A 17,500-nucleotide genomic window follows, 5' to 3' on the forward strand; every position below is an offset into this window, starting at 1 on the left:
AGTAGAATTTATTTATATTTATTTATAGATTTGCTGCCGATTTGGTGATCACTCTTTGTACCTGCAGTCTCCCTTATTGCTGGATCGGTGTTGCAGTTCCTTTGCGCCATCTGACTTCCGGTGGTGCGCGGCCACGCCTGTAACAGCACCTGACTCTGACAGTTCTGTCAATTAACCTTCACCGGTACATCATTCGTCTGTCCTTTGTTTTCTCGTTGAATAGTTAAAAAAAGTCTTTTATGTGCTGTCAGGCCCAATCTATTCCCTTTTCCCTCCACGTCTCTCTCACCACTTTATTCATGTTCTTTTTGCCTCCCTCCGCTGCCACGTGCTGAATATTTCCTCTTCCTTTTCCATTTTGCCAAACTATCATGAACCTTTCAACTTAACACAAAATTGTTACATGACTCGTACACTAATTTTTCCCCTCTTTTTATTGTCATGCACGACCAATGAAGCGTGCGTCTCTCTCTCTTCGTCGCAGTTCTCAATAAATCCTGCACACTCGGTTATGATACTAACACCGGTTTTTTTTTTTTTTCCTGTTCATACCACGAGACTGATGCTGACGGCTCTCGGTGCGCCACATTACAGACACAGGACGAACATGAACATTGAATGCACTGACAAAGTGGTTTGAATATTCCTATGCATACTAATTTGAAACCTTCCTTCAAAATTAATCAATAACATCCAAAGCAAAGGAACGAAACTCGGGGAAAAAAGTAGCAGGATTTTTCACTCCATTATTTTTATTTCTCGCAGCTATGAGGGAACTTTAACTGTCGTCTTCAATTTCGCAAGGACTGTAATAACAAGGACTGCTTCTGAAGTTTTTGTGATGCAAGAAAAATCCCGGTTGCAATGTGACCTCAGTACTGTTTTTCTAATGAAGCATATTACGTAATGAGAAAATGTCTTACAAAACACAGAGAAAATGATGAATACACAATCTGAGTGTTAAACATACTTATGACGAAAAGAGTATTATTGTAATTACGTGAAGCTTCTGTTAACCATTATCCGATACTCTGACATTCTCTAAGTATTTCCCACGGATCATACAGCATTATTTACAACAGCCACAGGGTATCACGGGGATTAGGGAGCTTTTCTCGGTATTATCACGAAAGCTACTTATATACAATGATATTATCCCTTAGAGTTATGGTTTCATTGTCATGCTTTATAAATTTGTCGTATTGTGAAAATAAAGACTAGATTGGTAAACTCTTCGTATAGTTTTACTTTTATCTTAACTGACAGAACTGAAGCTTTATCACCAAGGAAACTTGTCTTATTTTTTTCTCCCTATCCCATTAGGGGTAGTTAATCTCTGTTTATTGAGCTGTAACACACTATGAGCACTCTGCCTCTGATTTTTCACTGCTCAGCTCACAGTTACCTGGAATACTTTTTTTTTTCCCCTCCGTGCTGTTTTCCATGACACATACACTCCGCCCTTCCACCGCTGCAGCCACTCTCAAGCGTCATAGCATCGCGCATCAGTAACTTTATAAAAACACTGATTTTTCCACAACATTTTTTAAATCAATGCACACTGTCACTCTAGGCTCATTTCCTAGTTTTCCTTTAGTGATTTTAAAGAGCTCGCACTTGTTCATGGCAGATATATAGTTTTTCAGCTATATTTTCATCCTTCACACCTTTGCCCGTTGACATTTTTGTGTAGAGGATGCAGTTTCTATAAAAATGACGGGATGTTCTTTCATCACGTACCCTAGTGACGCTCCAGTTTTCCCCGCGTTCTTGTCACAAAACAACACAACACAATCCTCAGATAACAGGTACCTGTATTCTGTGCCTGATGACGATAAAGTAACGGTTGAAACTTCAGTTGAGTAAACCTAAATGGTTATTCAGTGGTAAATATAAAACTACGAACATTAAAAGATTTTAACTATTCGATCAGTCATGTTGTTGTTAGCGGTGGTCTTTGGAATTAAACTCTAAATCATCATATTAAGTTTGAGCAGAAATCCCAGCAGTGGAGAGGTTAAAGCCACGTGGTGATGCGTAGACCAGGTATGATGGAGTTTGCTAAGACACGTGTATTTCATCACTTCACAAAACTATTGTAACAGTGACCAAATTCACCACCAATTCTAAAGCTGACTCTGTATAATAATTTACCCAATTTCTTCTCTTCTTCAAACTCTCTTCACTCTTTTTACTAATACTTTTTTCAATCTTCGTAATTCTGCAAATTGGTAAAAGTTCTGATCTGGAACTCCCATTTCCTCTTCGCCACAAATATAACATTTTCAAACGCACTTACCCGCACCGGGTAATTCCCTCAATTTGCCTTTCCCCTTCCGCAATATTTTTCAACCTTTGCTTGGATTTCTGCTTGTTTGTTTGGCGGTCTCTCTCTCTCTCTCTCTCTCTCTCTCTCTCTCTCTCTCTCTCTCTCTCTCTCTCTCTCTCTCTCTTCCCTATCTGCACATCAAATCGCTCTCCAATCCCCCGTCACTCTAACACACGCACTCACTCCCTGACTTTCTTCCATTAGTCGCCCACCCACGCATCCTGCATTTTTAAGTAATCCTTCTTGGCATTCAGCAATATTTTTCGATTCATGGTCAGTGCGTGCAACAATCTGCTGCAGGAAAATATCACCTTTCGCCATTTTACACAACACAAAACCTTTGATGGCCGTATCTTGCTATAGTCCCGTTTTACATTTATATGTTTTGTTACTTTCACTACCATGGAAAGTTTTTCATCTAACCCTACTCCTCTGCAGTCCATTCATCCATTACGGGCTTAACGCAACACTTTCAGACACGGTATTCCACGCGTTAGAGTTGGGCAGTGACAATTCATGTTTATGATATCTCTAACTGCGTGGATATCGTCTATCTTGGTGTTTCGAAAGTGTTGTTACTAAGTGCCGTACAATAGATATGCTGAAAGCAAATGGCCTGCAAATGACAGCGTGTCAGTTCTTAATAAATGTTGCGTCGAAATAAAATAATGTTGGAATATATAACAGGAAACTTGAGTCCAGTTGGCTATTGGAGTTAGTGAAGTAAGAACAGCCAGGAAATAACATAGGGATCTGTGGTCCCAGGAAGCCACGCTGGTAACAAGCACATATGCCACGGCTTGTTGGTTTGTTAAACGACTACTAATGATAATAAGAACTGGTTTGTTGTTTCACCGCAGGACAAACAATATTGATCAAAGAAGCTGTCTGTCACTGACGACGCGGCAGAGCATTAGTCCTTACACGAGTTTGTTGATAATCGGTCTAGATCACTAGTGAAGACTAAAACAATACCACCGTCACGAACGAAATTATAAAAAAAAAGAAAATCAACTCCTTTAGAAGGAATCAGTGGTTTTCAACTGATAAAACATCTTTAATTATAACTAAACAATATATCTTGCCAGGGGAAAAAAAAACTATGGTGACAACAACTCCTAAACAAAATCTATCACGGTGATTAAACACATACATAAATGGATCAGTTTTCAACGAGGCAGAAACTAATAATGATAATGAAGACTTCGTTAATTATAAAAATAAAAGTAGATAAGAATGGCAGCAGAATCCAGTTTACGAAAAGAAGCGCCGCCATGGTCTATTCACTTCGCTAAAGACTATTAAAACGAATAAGACCATTAAGGAAACAATTAACCGTGGCGGGGCGATGCAGTTATGATCCCTTTGCAACACACCCGCGATGAGGTGCTGGCGAAACATTTGGTGCTTAAGAGCGCCGCGGTCACGAATTAAGCCGATGAAACGTTAAAAAAATATTAAAAAGGAGAGTAAATGCTTAAACGAGTCTCCACTTGATTAGAACACGGAGATGGAATGTGGGATTTGTGAATGTTAAAAATTATCCCTTTTCGCCAAGTAGTGTATCGCATGAAACTAACAAAAAAAAAAAAATTTCATGGAGGTATTTTTGATGAAGTAATGAAAACTAAATTTCTCAGAGTTGAGTTGCATTTTTATGGAATTGTGTGTGTGTATGTGTGTGTGGTGTATGTATACGTTGGCTTGATCATTTACTATATTGTACCTTCTTGTTGAGAACTTACAGTTCATACTGGAAAATCTGTGAACAGAGATGTCATCTTTCTCCTTTCGAACACAACACTGTCCATCTTCTTGATTAGTGGAGACAGCAACTGCTGGACGATCAGCAAAGCCAAGCTCGAACCTCCAACAGTTGATCCTCAGAACAGAGGTGAATCTGAATCTCTCTCTCTCTCTCTCTCTCTCTCTCTCTCTCTCTCTAGGGACCTTTTTGTGCATATCTAATAATTACTTGGCCATCACAGTCCAGGGCCACGTCTCTGAAGCACCATCACTGGCGTCCCCTGCGACCCATCTCAAACCCCCGATGTGCAATGATGGCAGGAAGTGAAGGAAATAACTGTCATCACTAGAGACAAACTGGAAACACGAAATGAAAACATATTTTGAAGTATAAGGAACCCATGGCAGATTGCTATTGCATGTCACTACTGCTGCCTTCCACGAACAGACGGTCTTGGAGCTGAGACGACGCCACGTATTTCTTCTTCTTCTTCTTCTTCTTCTTCTTCTTCTTCTTCTGTCTTCATCATCACCACGCGACGCTGTGAATGCCTCGACAACGTCTATTTCTCATCATGTCCTTGGCGAGGCGGGAAAACTTCATCAGTGGTTCGAATGAATTGAAAGTCAGGAACTCTTGATATTCTTAAGATCGACGCAATCTAGCCCAATGAGAACGCCTGCGAAAAACAAAAAAGGCGAGACAAACACGCTGTGGACATGAGACGACAAGAGCTTCCATTGCCATTGACTAAAAACACCATTGTCGCTAGGAGGACGTGGTGACTTGGTGAGACCGCCGCCCATCTTCTCTTATGGCCTCCTACACTAACCACGATGGTGAGGGTATTGAGGGGGGGTGCCTCTGTGTTAGTGTGTGTGTGTGTGTGTACTTGGAAAACACCTCGTTCCAGCAAGCACCACAACAGTTCTCCAAGGAATATTACCCCGCTAACAAAAGCACTCCCCTCTGGACAACATGGCGGTAAAAGCCTCAGATGCAGCGCGGAGCAGACGCCCCATTCATACTACCGATGTGGTACTGGCGCGGCCCTGCTATCAGCGAGGCGGGAGGAGATGGGTAAGGAAGGTCGTGAAATAGTGAAATGCCCCTCCTCCGACCTCGCATCCCTAAGGTGTAGGAAATGAGTTTCTGGCGAAGGGAGTGAAAAAAAAATGTAAATCTTAAAATCTCGCGCAGATATTTACCGCAATCTGAGCGGAAGGGCACAGCGAGCAGACCAGACCATCGGACCCGACGTTCAGAATTTAGTATCAGGGTCCTCCTAAAAAATAACCCGGCGAAATGGTTCTTCGCTGAATGTGGGATAAAGAAAAGGAACGGCAACCTGAGTTTAGAATGCATAGGGAAGAGAGAGAGAGAGAGAGAGAGAGAGAGAGAGAGAGAGAGAGAGAGAGAGAGAGAGAGAGAGAGAGAGAGAGAGAGAGAGAGAGAGAGAGAGAGACTATAACCTTTATCTATATTCCTAAACCGCTTTCTTTGGACGCTCTGAATCGGGACAAATGAACTCCAAACATCAAACTTTTCTTCCTTAATACTTGCTGCCCATGATAAGAGTGAGGACGCGGCGGCGCTGTGACGGGAGGTGGCGGCGGCGGGTTGCGGCGAGGAGAGGCGAGGAGAGGACAGGCTGGGAGAAGGACGGTGGATGGGCGGAATGAGGCGAGCAGGGGGTATAGCGCAGTGCTGTGGGGGTGAGGGAATGGAATGCGTAAGTATTGCGACTCCTCGAACACCTATCTGGAGTCTCGCTCTAAATATCGATCTTCACGTTCTCACGCACCTCGTTAACGCTTAAAGTTGAGGGCGGTACGCTGAAGTGGGTGCCTCCTCGATACTGTGGAGTGTGCTCGACCCGCCACGTTCTTTCATTTCCCCGACGAAGACAATAGAGCGTTCCTCGCCCTCCAATCCCTCCTTAAGTTTCGAAAATGTACGCGGAAATATTTTCTTCTAAGGTCATGAAAAAGGGGATTGGTGATTGGAAGAGGTGAGGAGCTGGGGAGCTGGCAGGAGGAGGAGGAGGAGGAGGACGAGGAGGAGGAGGAGGAGGTAGAGGTCTATTGAAATATGGAAGTAATAAGACGCTCATTGGCTCATAACGAGACTAGGTTACATGGCTTGATATTCTACATTATTCAACAACTCGCCAATATCATTATGAAGAAGTGGGTTCTTCTCCGCCCACCGCTCCATCATTATTATTATCATCATCATTCTGAAAGGCCTCATATGTGCTATTATCCTGCAACTCATAACCCCTTGCTCCTACACAAAACACGTCTCGTAAATAGAGAATAGTGTTCTACATATTCAAAAGGACACAATATTCTGACCAATCTGTTCTCTCTCTCTCTCTCTCTCTCTCTCTCTCTCTCTCTCTCTCTCTCTCTCTCTCTCTCTCTCTCTCTCTCTCTCTCTCTCTCTCTCTCTCTCCCTCCCCTCCTACGTGTTGCTCATTCACACACTCCAATATTCTGCAATCTGCCTCCAATCCCGCTACATTACTTGCAGCATCCACACGCTACGTGCACTCCATAAGAGAATCAAGACCCACACCCTCTTTGCTGGCTGTGCATGACCGTGTACATTCGGTTATGGAATTATCTTCTATACACATTTATACTCAGTTTTTTGGATCCTATGCCCTCTCCATCTCCTGGGCTTAGTGTTTCGTTTCAATATCTTTGTTTGCATGCGATACTTTACGATACTGCCCGCCAGACTCCGATCCTGAAGTCACGAGACAAAGCTTCAAGTTATAACAGTTCGTGCTGAGTCACTAGGGAAGCTCGGACAAATTTATGGGTGGGAATGATAGTTGGAAATAGGTTTCGTACAGGGATTGCCACGTGTAGGTAGGCATGATGGTTTCTTGCAGCTTCCCTTATTTCCTTCTTATATACTGAACAAAGGCTCAAAACGGAAAACTGGTGAACATCCACGCTAATGGAAGATTCCACACTCATTCCCTCGACCTCTATCTCCCCCTCCTGTCCTGTCCACACACCCTCACTTGTCTGGCAGCATCTATAAGCCTCGCCGTCAGACTCATTATAAGTCACAGTGGCGAAAACACCATAATTATGAAGGGAGATTGGTATGCAGATAGAGCCACAAAAACAGAAATCTCTGGACTTAATACATGACGAGAATCATTATGACTCATTTACCTAAGTAGCACCAAGACCCAAATGTATAGTGTGCACGGTGCCATAATACTACGAAGCCTCTGGAAAATTGCGGAGGTGTTAATATTTCACTCTGTCCATGCTTGTTGTAAAAATGTTTGCCCGAGAGATCTTAAGGTGGAGTAAGTGCAGAGCTTGTTTCCTGAAATAATGGCATGATGTTGAACTAACTCCTGCCCACGCCTGAGTTCCCCTGCTTTTTTCTTTTTCCATTTTTTTGGTCCCTATTTTTTGGATGACTGGTTTCAGTTTGAGGAATTTGCTGAGGTCATTGTTATCGGAGTTGTTGAAATGAAAAACAAAAGAAAACAACTTTCTAGGAAACATCTTCGTGTACTCTTTTAAGAGCACTGTATGTTTTCCCCTCGCCACTGAGGAAGGCAAGTTTGTTTTCCTAAGTAGGATTTGCTTCTCGAAAACTGAGCATGACGAGGAGGAAAAGGAGGAAGAGGAGGAGGAGGAGGAGGAGGAGGAGGAGGAGGAGGAGGAGGAGGAGGAGGAGGAGGAGACGAAGAAGAAGGAGAGGAAGGAGAAGGAGAAGGAGGAGGAGGAAGAGGAGGAAATAGAGATGAGGAAAGAACAATGGAGAATATGAGGGAAAAGGTAACGAAGAATGAGAGACTGAGGTGAAAGAGGAGGAGGAGGAGGAGGAGGAGGAGGAGGAGGCGAGCGTGATGATGGATGTGGTGGTGCAGGAGGGAGTGAAGTAGGTGTTGGTCTTGGGGCGAGAAAAGACGTGGCGTTGAAGAAGAGGGATGGCCGGGTGCCCCGAGCTGAACAGGGCGAAGTGCAGGAGAGATAGTGAGGACACCGTATATCACTATCTTCCAGGGACAGGCCATTCTCTCTCTCTCTCTCTCTCTCTCTCTCTCTCTCTCTCTCTCTCTCTCTCTCTCTCTGCAATGGCCACGCTTCGCACAAACATGGTTACAAAAAGTGGAACCGGCAGAAACAGATAGAAAACTCCTTACTGAGTCGCAAAACACAATACAAACCCGGTTGGATGCACTTCCCTCTTGCCCTTGAATTTGGGAGGAGGAGGAGGAGGAGGAGGAGAAGGAGGAGGAGGAAACGAATGAGCAACCATCGAATAGCAGCGTCCGAGGAGTCATTCCCCGCGTGGCTAGATGCTGTTAAGGAGAAGATCTAAGAAAATGGAGCGAGGAAAATAAGGTGGAGGAAAAAAAATATCACAGGCGCCGAGTTGAGCCCTAAAAAGAGGCATTTTACGAGGTTTAGTATTATTTTTTTTTCTTTTCTTTTTTTTTTTTTTTTTTTTTACGTGAAAAGCTTTGCTACATTTTTTCACGTTGTTCAGAGAGAGCAAGGAACGAGAGGGGTAAATTCCTTAGATGTTCACGGTGGAGCGTCTTGAGGTGGCTTAGAATGTATTATGTATTATGAGTGGTAGATGAATGGAATGAACTCAGTAATCAGGTTGTTAGTGCTGAATTATTAGGGAGCTTTAAAAGAAGATTAGACAGATTTATGGATGGGATGATAGGTAGAAATAGGTAGGTTTGTTTCATACAGGGACTGCCACGTGTAGGCCTGATGGCTTCTTGCAGCTTTCCTCATCTTTTACGTTCTTATCTTCCACCTTTCCTTTGGCTCGGAGGTTGGTGATCACTTTGCTGCAGCGATGGAAAGAGACAGGCAAAAGAGACAGACAAGAGACAGAATAGCTGGACTTAACCAAGGAACAAGACACACGTACCCTCCTATCATTATCCACCTTTCCTTTGGCTTAGAGGTCGATGATCACTTTGCTGCGGCGGTGAATGCAGACAGACAAAAGACAGACAAGAGACAGACAAGCTCGACTTAACCCAGGGACAAGATACAGGTGCACTGCTATGTAGGTCTCTAACTCCCAACTCCAAGGTCAGGTATGGGAGGCACGAGACTCAGGTATGGCTGGCACGGCGTTCCCTTCGTCTCTCCTCGCACCTTCTCGCCCCGTCCCGCTTTCGTCCTGACTGACTCAAGATTCCTTTTGTGCCATTCCCGTCGTTGTTGTCTTGTGGACACGAAAATAATTGTATAACGACGCCCCGGAAAGGTTAATGTACACTCCTGTTTTGCTGGGGCTGCTGTCACTGCTACTACTGCTGCTGCTGCTGCTGTTGCTGCTGCTGCTGCTGCTGCTGCTACTATTACTACTATTACTGCTATTCCTACTACTACTACTTCTACTACTACTACTACTATTGCTACCATCACCACCACCGCCACCACCACGATAACTACTACTACTACTACTACTGCTTTTACTACTACTCCATTCCAACATTTTCGATGACATAATTTACGTGAACGTGCGAAACTTTCCCCTCTATTGGTTTCAAGGGACGACTACAGCCCGGATTTCAACTGTTCCCAGCCACTGTCCAGCCTCCCTCTGTGGGGATAAATATATATGAAGCGGCCACAACGGGAGCATGATGGGCTGGTCCGTGATTAGTGACGTCACGCGCGTTGCAGTGTCATGCATCGGTCGCTCGGCTCAATAGCTTATGGGGCTGTGCGGGGCCGGTTGGCGGTATCATTCAGAGTTAAGCAGTGGAAAATCGGATTCTACGCGAGTTTTTTTAATTGGATGAATATTTGGTATCGTTTACTTTAGTAACGCAATATGTAAATATAGGTGGATGTTTGTAACTGCCATGTACCCCAGTGTGGTGCCGAGACTTGCAACTCAGCAGCTGCATATCAAAGTTAATTCGCGCGTGGCCAAGTGTGTCGTCGGTACTGAATCATTCGTCACTGAAATCCGATAGAAATAACACTCTTTACAAAATAAATGCAAAATCAAAAGTACATAGCAGGTGTCGTCCACAACTGAATTTGGCAAGAAAGCACTGCATACATATTGCTTATGGAACAATATCAATGCAACCACTCACTGAATGAATTAAAATCTTACTTCGACTTCACAAAAAAGAAATAATAATAATCTCTTCAATGTTCACCATTATTTATAAGTAATCTAGCACCTAATATATCCGGTGTTTATAAGAATGTAAAATAGAAGTGGCAAAAACTCATTACATTTATTGAGGGGACAAAGGATTAACGCCGCCAACACGGCAGACGAGGCCACGCGGGTAAGACAATTAACGTGTGAAACTAGAGCACGATGTAACAAGACTCTTATGAGGGAGTTAGCGAGGCGCCTCATCAACATAATGGCCAGCCGGGCTAGGAGTGGCTGCCCTAACCCTGTTCCCCTCACAGCCCATCATCCCTCACCAGCCACACCACACCACAACATCACCACTCTTGACCACCACCACCACCACTAGCATGCCTCAGCTGCTAACCATGAAAGCCAGCACACCTGCCTCTCCGCTGCTCCGCTTCTGCTCTCCTGGTATTACAACTGTGCTTCGAAAACATTTGATATGCATGGTTGGGATCCTCCTCCTTCTGGCAGACACGCGAGGCAACAGGTGGTCTTCCTTAAGAGGATCCTGATTTATTAAGCGCCAAGTACCGGATGCACCGGAAAGCACACGTCCGTCCCAGGGAAATTAGTTATGTGTGAGCAAGATACACAAATTAACGAGGCGTGTCACTGGCGGACAAGGAGTAATGACCGTAATACTGGTGACGGTTAAGCTGAGGTAACATGCTTCTTGTTAAGAGTAAGTGTATATGTAATCTTTTCGGTGCTCCTCTGACTCTTTCTGGACTTACATCTGGTAAGTCTGGACGGGATGTTATGCTGAAGGGGAGTTCCCCTTGAGTTTGAGTGAGATGCAGGTTATGCAGCTGTTTTCTTCTCATGCTTATTTATTATGACTGCAAACACACACTCCCGCACTCGCACCCACACCCACTACCCACCCACACATACACAGCCATCTCCTTGCATTACACTGGTGTGTTTAAAAGTCATCATGCAACGAATCAACGTTATTTTGCTATCTGTTGGCAGACATTTCATTAGGCACATCTGTTGCTTTTAATAAATGCGCATATACTTGGATGCAAGGCACATGGGGCCTCGTTACCTTCAGGTAAAAATAAATATTTACTTTATAATAGAAAAAAAAGAACAGTTTGCATTGCGGGTGTTATGTCAGACTACTAAGTGAATATACAAAAATTATTGTCTTTACTTATCTCGAAGTAGTCAGGACTATGGCGTACTTTCTACAAACAGTATTTTGATTTATGGTCCATCAGATATCTATAGTATATATTTCTAATGCACGATATCCCTTACAAATGTCAAAGTTTTTCCTGCATTTGCAGATATCTTTCTTTTCCCTTTCAGAAAGTTTTGTCCACTCGTATCCTTGCAATCAAGTGACCTCTATTTCGTCATCTTTCTACCACGTTTGGAATATAACTTTTCTCCTAAAGTAATATAATGAGATTACGAAGCTCCCCTAGGAGCGGCAGCAATTCCTGGTCTGGTGATGTCCCCACTGACCTTCGCAATCCTGGGTTGACTCTCCAACTCCAAGGCTGTGGTCATACAAATACGCCACCACAGCTCATCCCGCGACGTGATACCACACTTCACCGGCACGCTCATGTCACCTCATTGTTTGTAAATGAAAATCTGTATAAACGTTCATTTCACATGTGTGTGTGTGTGTGTGTGTGTGTGTGTGTGTGTGTGTGTGTGTGTGTGTGTACCCGAACTAAGTCCTTCACCGACAAGCAACTTAGTAAAACTTCAACGTGGAAGCAACAGAAAATCCCCTCGTTACATGACAGGTTTCCACTAATTAATTAATACCTGGTCGCAGTGGCTTACAACAGTGAAGCTTCTTTTTCCTTGCAAGACCTAAGAGACCTCAAAAAAAAAAAAAAAAAAAAAGGATCAGTTTGGCAAAGTATGTGATCTTAAAAGTTCTTATTGTGGAGGACAAGTCTCGACAACATCTATTTGCTTGTTCTATTTCTCTGTTGTTGTTTTGCTGTCCGTGCCCCGTTTTCCTCGCTCGTCGACCTGCAGCGTCTCGCCGCCAATCCTTGTCACTTTCATCGACCTCCATTCTTTCTGACCTTTCCCTCCTTGACAAATTTCATACCACTCTCGTCGAAATCTTTTCACAGTTTTTGTTCGTTATCCTCGGCATTTTCTCCACTGTCTATTCCATTTCCAGAATCTTATCCTTCCTGACCTTGCTCCTCCTCGTCGTCCAGATTTCTTGCACACATTCGCCTTTGTGTATATCCGTGTTCCAATTCTCTCGAAATTTTTCCCGTCCAGTTTTCTCTCGCTTCCCTTATTTGCCTCTCCTCCGCCTCTGTAACATCTCTACTAACAACAGAATTATGAAAAAAAAAAAACTAATGCAAATGTGGAAATCTTGAGCTAGCATTATTTAAGTGTCTGACGAATAGAAGCGGGATCGAGCCACCCTCTCATGTGCAGGGAACGTCTCCTAAGGGACGTTATTACCGGAACGAGCCAAGACACTGCCTCACTAATTAAAGAAAATGAGGGGCGTCATTAGTTGCCTGGCAGCCTGGGTTACGAGAAACGTGGAGTAACGTGGCGGGTCACAGAGAGCGCGCGCGCGAGCGCGGAGAGAGAGCGAGAGAGAGAGAGAGAGAGAGAGAGAGAGAGAGAGAGAGAGAGAGAGAGAGAGAGAGAGAGAGAGAGAGAGAGAGAGAGGATGGAGGGGGCGGTTGTGTTCCTCTGTTTCCAGCTTGGTGGGAGAGGTGTTTTGGGATGGCTACAAAAATTTTGCACTAGTTGATTGCCGACCAGGATTTTTTCATGAAGTGGTTTCAAAAACTCTAGAGGAGGAGATGAATGCTGACCAGAAGTGTTTTGAAATGACTTCAAAATTTCTCCAAGCGGGGTTGAGTGGTGACCCTCTTTTCCATTTCTTTCGGTCTCGTGGTCCTAACAACATCACTCGTTGGAGGAGGCGCTGAGGGAAGCTTATTGGTTTCCGTGCGGAGTTTTGACCTGAACGGGAATATATTTTACTTCCTTTTATTTGAATATTGTCCCAGATAAGCGTGGGCTGCTGGACTGCGGCGGCGGCGCTGTGGACGGCGATGAAAGGTTCAGAGGCGCCCACCCTCTCACCAACGTGAAGTGTACCGTGACGCCAAAACTTATTGGCAGCCTAAAGAAGCAGTGAGTATTCCTTCCCTTATTTCCCTATACAAGCCCCCTAGTCCCTTACCAAGATCTTATTCCTGTACTCTCAATCCTCTTTCCTGATACACAGCTTCCTTTTCCATCTACGCCTAATCCCTCCCGTTCCTTCACTCTGTCAGCACCCACACACCTCCCTACCCTATCGCTAGTCCCTCACTTCTTCCCCTCCTCACATTCTTCCTTAGCTTTTCTCCACGTCCATTCCTTCATCCTGCTTACCTATTCCCCCAACCACAAACCTACTTCGTCTCTCAATTCCTTGCTCTTTCATCCTCATCCTCTCTCCCATCCGCACTCTCCATCACAATCTCGCCGTTATAAATAGATGCAACTCTTCCCTTCAAGTTTCCACAGACCACAGACTTTTCTTTTCATAGTAAATTATATTTGTCAATCAAGGTAAATAACGCAAAGTTTAACGTCAGAGTCCCTCGATATCCAAGTCTCCTCCGAGGTAACTATCGCAAGAAAAAGACCGCTGACGTCACTGCTGAGAGACAGTCGAGCCCTGAGATCAAGCTGACTGTCCTTTAGGAGGTAAACGCTGGGTATGAATTTTCCTCGACCTGGCCCAAGAGCGTCCTGCGGGGAGAAGGGGAGCTGCTCGTTGGGGTTATTTCCGGAGTTAATTATAGATCGAGGTCTCCTGTTGTCGAGGGGCAGCAAGCGGCAGACGTACATTCACTAGTCTTCTTGTTCTATCTTTCACAATGGCCTGTGTTCAGTCGTGGTGTTTGTAAATCAGCTTTGTTCATCTTATATCCTCCTGCGCTTTGGAACAATTTGTGGAAGCCAAATTCTTGACCCGTATAATCAGAAACATAGTGATATACACATTTTATTTATTGTTGTTTTATTAGGGTATTGCGCATGTTTCCATAACTGCAACGAATAAAAAATAATAATTTTTTAAATATGTAGGTCTGGTTTCATAAACTTCCATCGAAGAATCCGAATTATGTCTCCAAGAAAATCTATTTTTCACGAACTTTGGCCATTATGGCGCTCGTGGCTCGCGCGGGTGTGGCAGATCGCGTGGGTGGACAGAGGTGGCCTCCATCGCCGCGAGGATGAGCGTGGGATAATGGCGGTCGCGGTTGCGGTGCTAATACCTAAACTCTGGTCCACAGACCCCGGCGAAGTTGCTTCCATGGGCCATGCACGTAACTTGGTGTGTGAAGGAACTTGAGGTGACCCATCCCTTCGTCTGGCGTAATGAGCAAAGTTGGTTTACACAACTGTCTTATCTCGGGTGACGAGCAACGTCTCGCGAGGGAATACTATGACCTAACTCTTACCACATAGACAAAAGCCGCAGCCTGGTGCCTGGTGGGCCAGCGTTCTGACAGCCTTGCCTAAGACAGAATGTTGGTGATAAGAAAACAATGGGTTTCAAATTTATATGCAGATATAACAAAGGAAAACAAAACACAAGAAGTTAGAAAAATGCAGTAACTACAAAGAAAAATAGGAGTAAAACAGTTCAAAATACAAGAGATTATATAGTACAACGGAGCACTAAGACAAACACCAAATTCAGGAAAGTTCCACCGAGAAGGAGGGTCTCTTCAAATACCAACAAAACTGAAATGAGCGGAACTGTGGATAATGCCCTGCGGCGACAAAATGGCGGAGCCTGAGCGAGGGAGGTGGAAGGTCTTAAAGGGAAACATATTGCACAAAATAGAAAATTATATGTGCACTGAATGGCTTCGGTAGCTTATTCAATTATTCATCAAACTGTGGAATGAATGGTGAATGATTTTCTTTAATTAGTTCCACGGACAACCAGCGACAGGTAGCGATGCAAGGTGAAAACGTAAAAAAAATTCATCATCCAGCATGAAAGTTACCAACCAGTTTAATCTGGTGCTGATAACGCTCTGTCTTCCCTCACACCGTGAACAAAACGTTGAAGGGAAATTTCTCCATCAGCAGTCTTGTCCCATACCTGCACCCTCGTCCCGTGCTTTCACGTTATTGCGTTTATTCGCTTGGGCACTCCCACCTGATGGCAGCCGCCTCTCCGGTGTGTACGGGGATCATCGTAGTTACCGTCACCTTCATTATCTCATCTTGAGAGGAAAAATACTTTCTACACTAACTCTACTATAAGATTATTAGTATAGCAATTTGCAATATGTCTGTCAAAAATGCCTAATACTTCCTAACGCTACCACCACCAGCGCAGCCTGTACCTTCACCACCACCAACACCACCGCCACCACTACCACATCAGGCATGGAGACTCATTTCCTCCACGCCCGAGCAGTGTTCAGTCCTGGGCTTTGGTGTGGCACGCGGTAGTTTCATATTAATGACCAGTGGCGAGCGGGTAGGTTTTCCTCACTTCAGCTTTTCTATTTTCTCATTTTCTTCTTCAATTTGGCCTTTTCTCTTTCCTCATTTCCTTCATCCTCTCAGTCCTCTCCTACTCTTCCTCCTTTACCTTTATCCACTTTGCCTTACAACATCCTCTACGTACTCCTCCTACCTTCATCTTCCTGCCTTCCACTCCCGTCTTCTCCATCATCTCTCAGCTTCTTTTTCTTCCGTCACCCTCCCTTTTCATCTCCCTTCATTTTCCGCCTGTGCAACTTTTTGTTTTCCCTTTCCATCATATCTCGTTTTTTCTACTCATTAATTCATCCTTCTACTTCCTTCTCTTATACTGAACACTTTCCCGCTGCCTTACTCATCCCACTCCTCAGTCTTCTTCTGCTTCCAGCTTCAGTTTTCCTTCTCTTCCTCCATTTCGAAGTCTTTCACTCTTTTCCTTTACCTCACAGCCCTGCCTTCCCCTCCTCTACTCTTTATCCCCGTCCCGATCGCTACCTCGCTGCCATTACTGGTGATGTGGTGAATTTTCTTGTCTCACGCTCCAATTGCCTCAGCAGTATGGAAACACCGTAGGATGGGGACGTTATTTCGTTACCGGAGCGCAATTTGCATCACTAGCAAAGACCTTTTTTCCCTGACGGTGTGTCGCGAAGATGCAATTTTAAAAGTAATATTAGCGACGTCTTTGCATTAAGAACTAGACTTCAAAGTTTAATTGTTTGAAGTAAGACTCACAGTTATATGTAAGTATGAACCTGACAACAAAACTACTAATTTTTACCTTAATTTCATTGGAGGTGACTGCTTTAAACCTCAGGAAACCAGTGGCTCACCTCGTCAAGACAAGAAGGGGACCTCTAGTTCCGACCAGCATCCCTCACCGCGAACTGTTTGCCGCATGAAAAGCTGCCACTCGCTCAGCAGCTGAGTTATGTGCCTCGTCAATATAACTTTACATCCGCTCCCTGTCAGGTGACCGGGAATGCGAGGTGCCGCGGGCGAGGGTGTTCCAAAGTTACATGCTGCAGTAGACTTTCCCAGGAGCCATTGGGGCACATACTTCAGGGATGCCAAGATAGGGTATGGTAATGGTATAGCGGAGTGTTTATGATGAAAAAACGGATAAACAACGGTTTCATTTACTTTCGACCTTTTGACGGAAAACCTGACAGGGCAGAACTCGTTAAAATCTATCTCAGTTCCGTATAATAAGCAACTGAAAAGCGCTCTACAGTGGAGCCACATTTAGTGGAAGTAGGTACATCCAGAATTTCTAAATATATTAATTCTCTGCTCCATTGTTATGAGTCGCAACAAAAGCTGTACGGTGCGATGACGTGAGTGTGCACTGCTTGTCTGCATGGCCCGTGCCACGCTGGGAGGAGAGTTGGCGCTCTTTCACACTTATCACTATCAGTAGAAAAACGTTTATTATTAAAGGAGAATGGGTGCATGAATTTTTAAGTTTGGCACACATTTCATTTTTATGTTTGATAACTGAATGGTATTCAGAATTCTTTTCTTTGACATTCTTTACATCACCACAAGTTTTGGAGCACATGGAATGTTTTAAATCTTATCGCCGAGCGAATACAAAGCAACAAACAAACGCCCTTTGAATATCATAGTGCAATTATTACTCGGCAACTCTTTATTTACCTCCCTTTTGTTTGCCGAGTATGATAGCAATGAAAGGGTCGCGCGGTGACGCCAGCGGGCCACACGTTTTAATTTTC

The 17,500-nt window shown here is 44.2% G+C and overlaps 1 long non-coding RNA gene across 2 annotated transcripts in view; it reads left to right on the forward strand.

Moving 5' to 3' along the window:
- Positions 1-12,940: 12,940 nt before the first annotated feature.
- LOC135114093 (uncharacterized) overlaps positions 12,941-17,500 on the forward strand; it is a 10,464-nt gene continuing 5,904 nt past the window's right edge. For both annotated transcript variants that reach the window (XR_010275214.1, XR_010275213.1), the window contains exon 1: positions 12,941-13,400. This is a non-coding gene — a long non-coding RNA (uncharacterized LOC135114093). The remainder of the gene's footprint in view (positions 13,401-17,500) is intronic.

Source organism: Scylla paramamosain, chromosome 27, assembly GCF_035594125.1.
Source record: "Scylla paramamosain isolate STU-SP2022 chromosome 27, ASM3559412v1, whole genome shotgun sequence".
Lineage (NCBI taxonomy): Eukaryota > Metazoa > Arthropoda > Malacostraca > Decapoda > Portunidae > Scylla > Scylla paramamosain.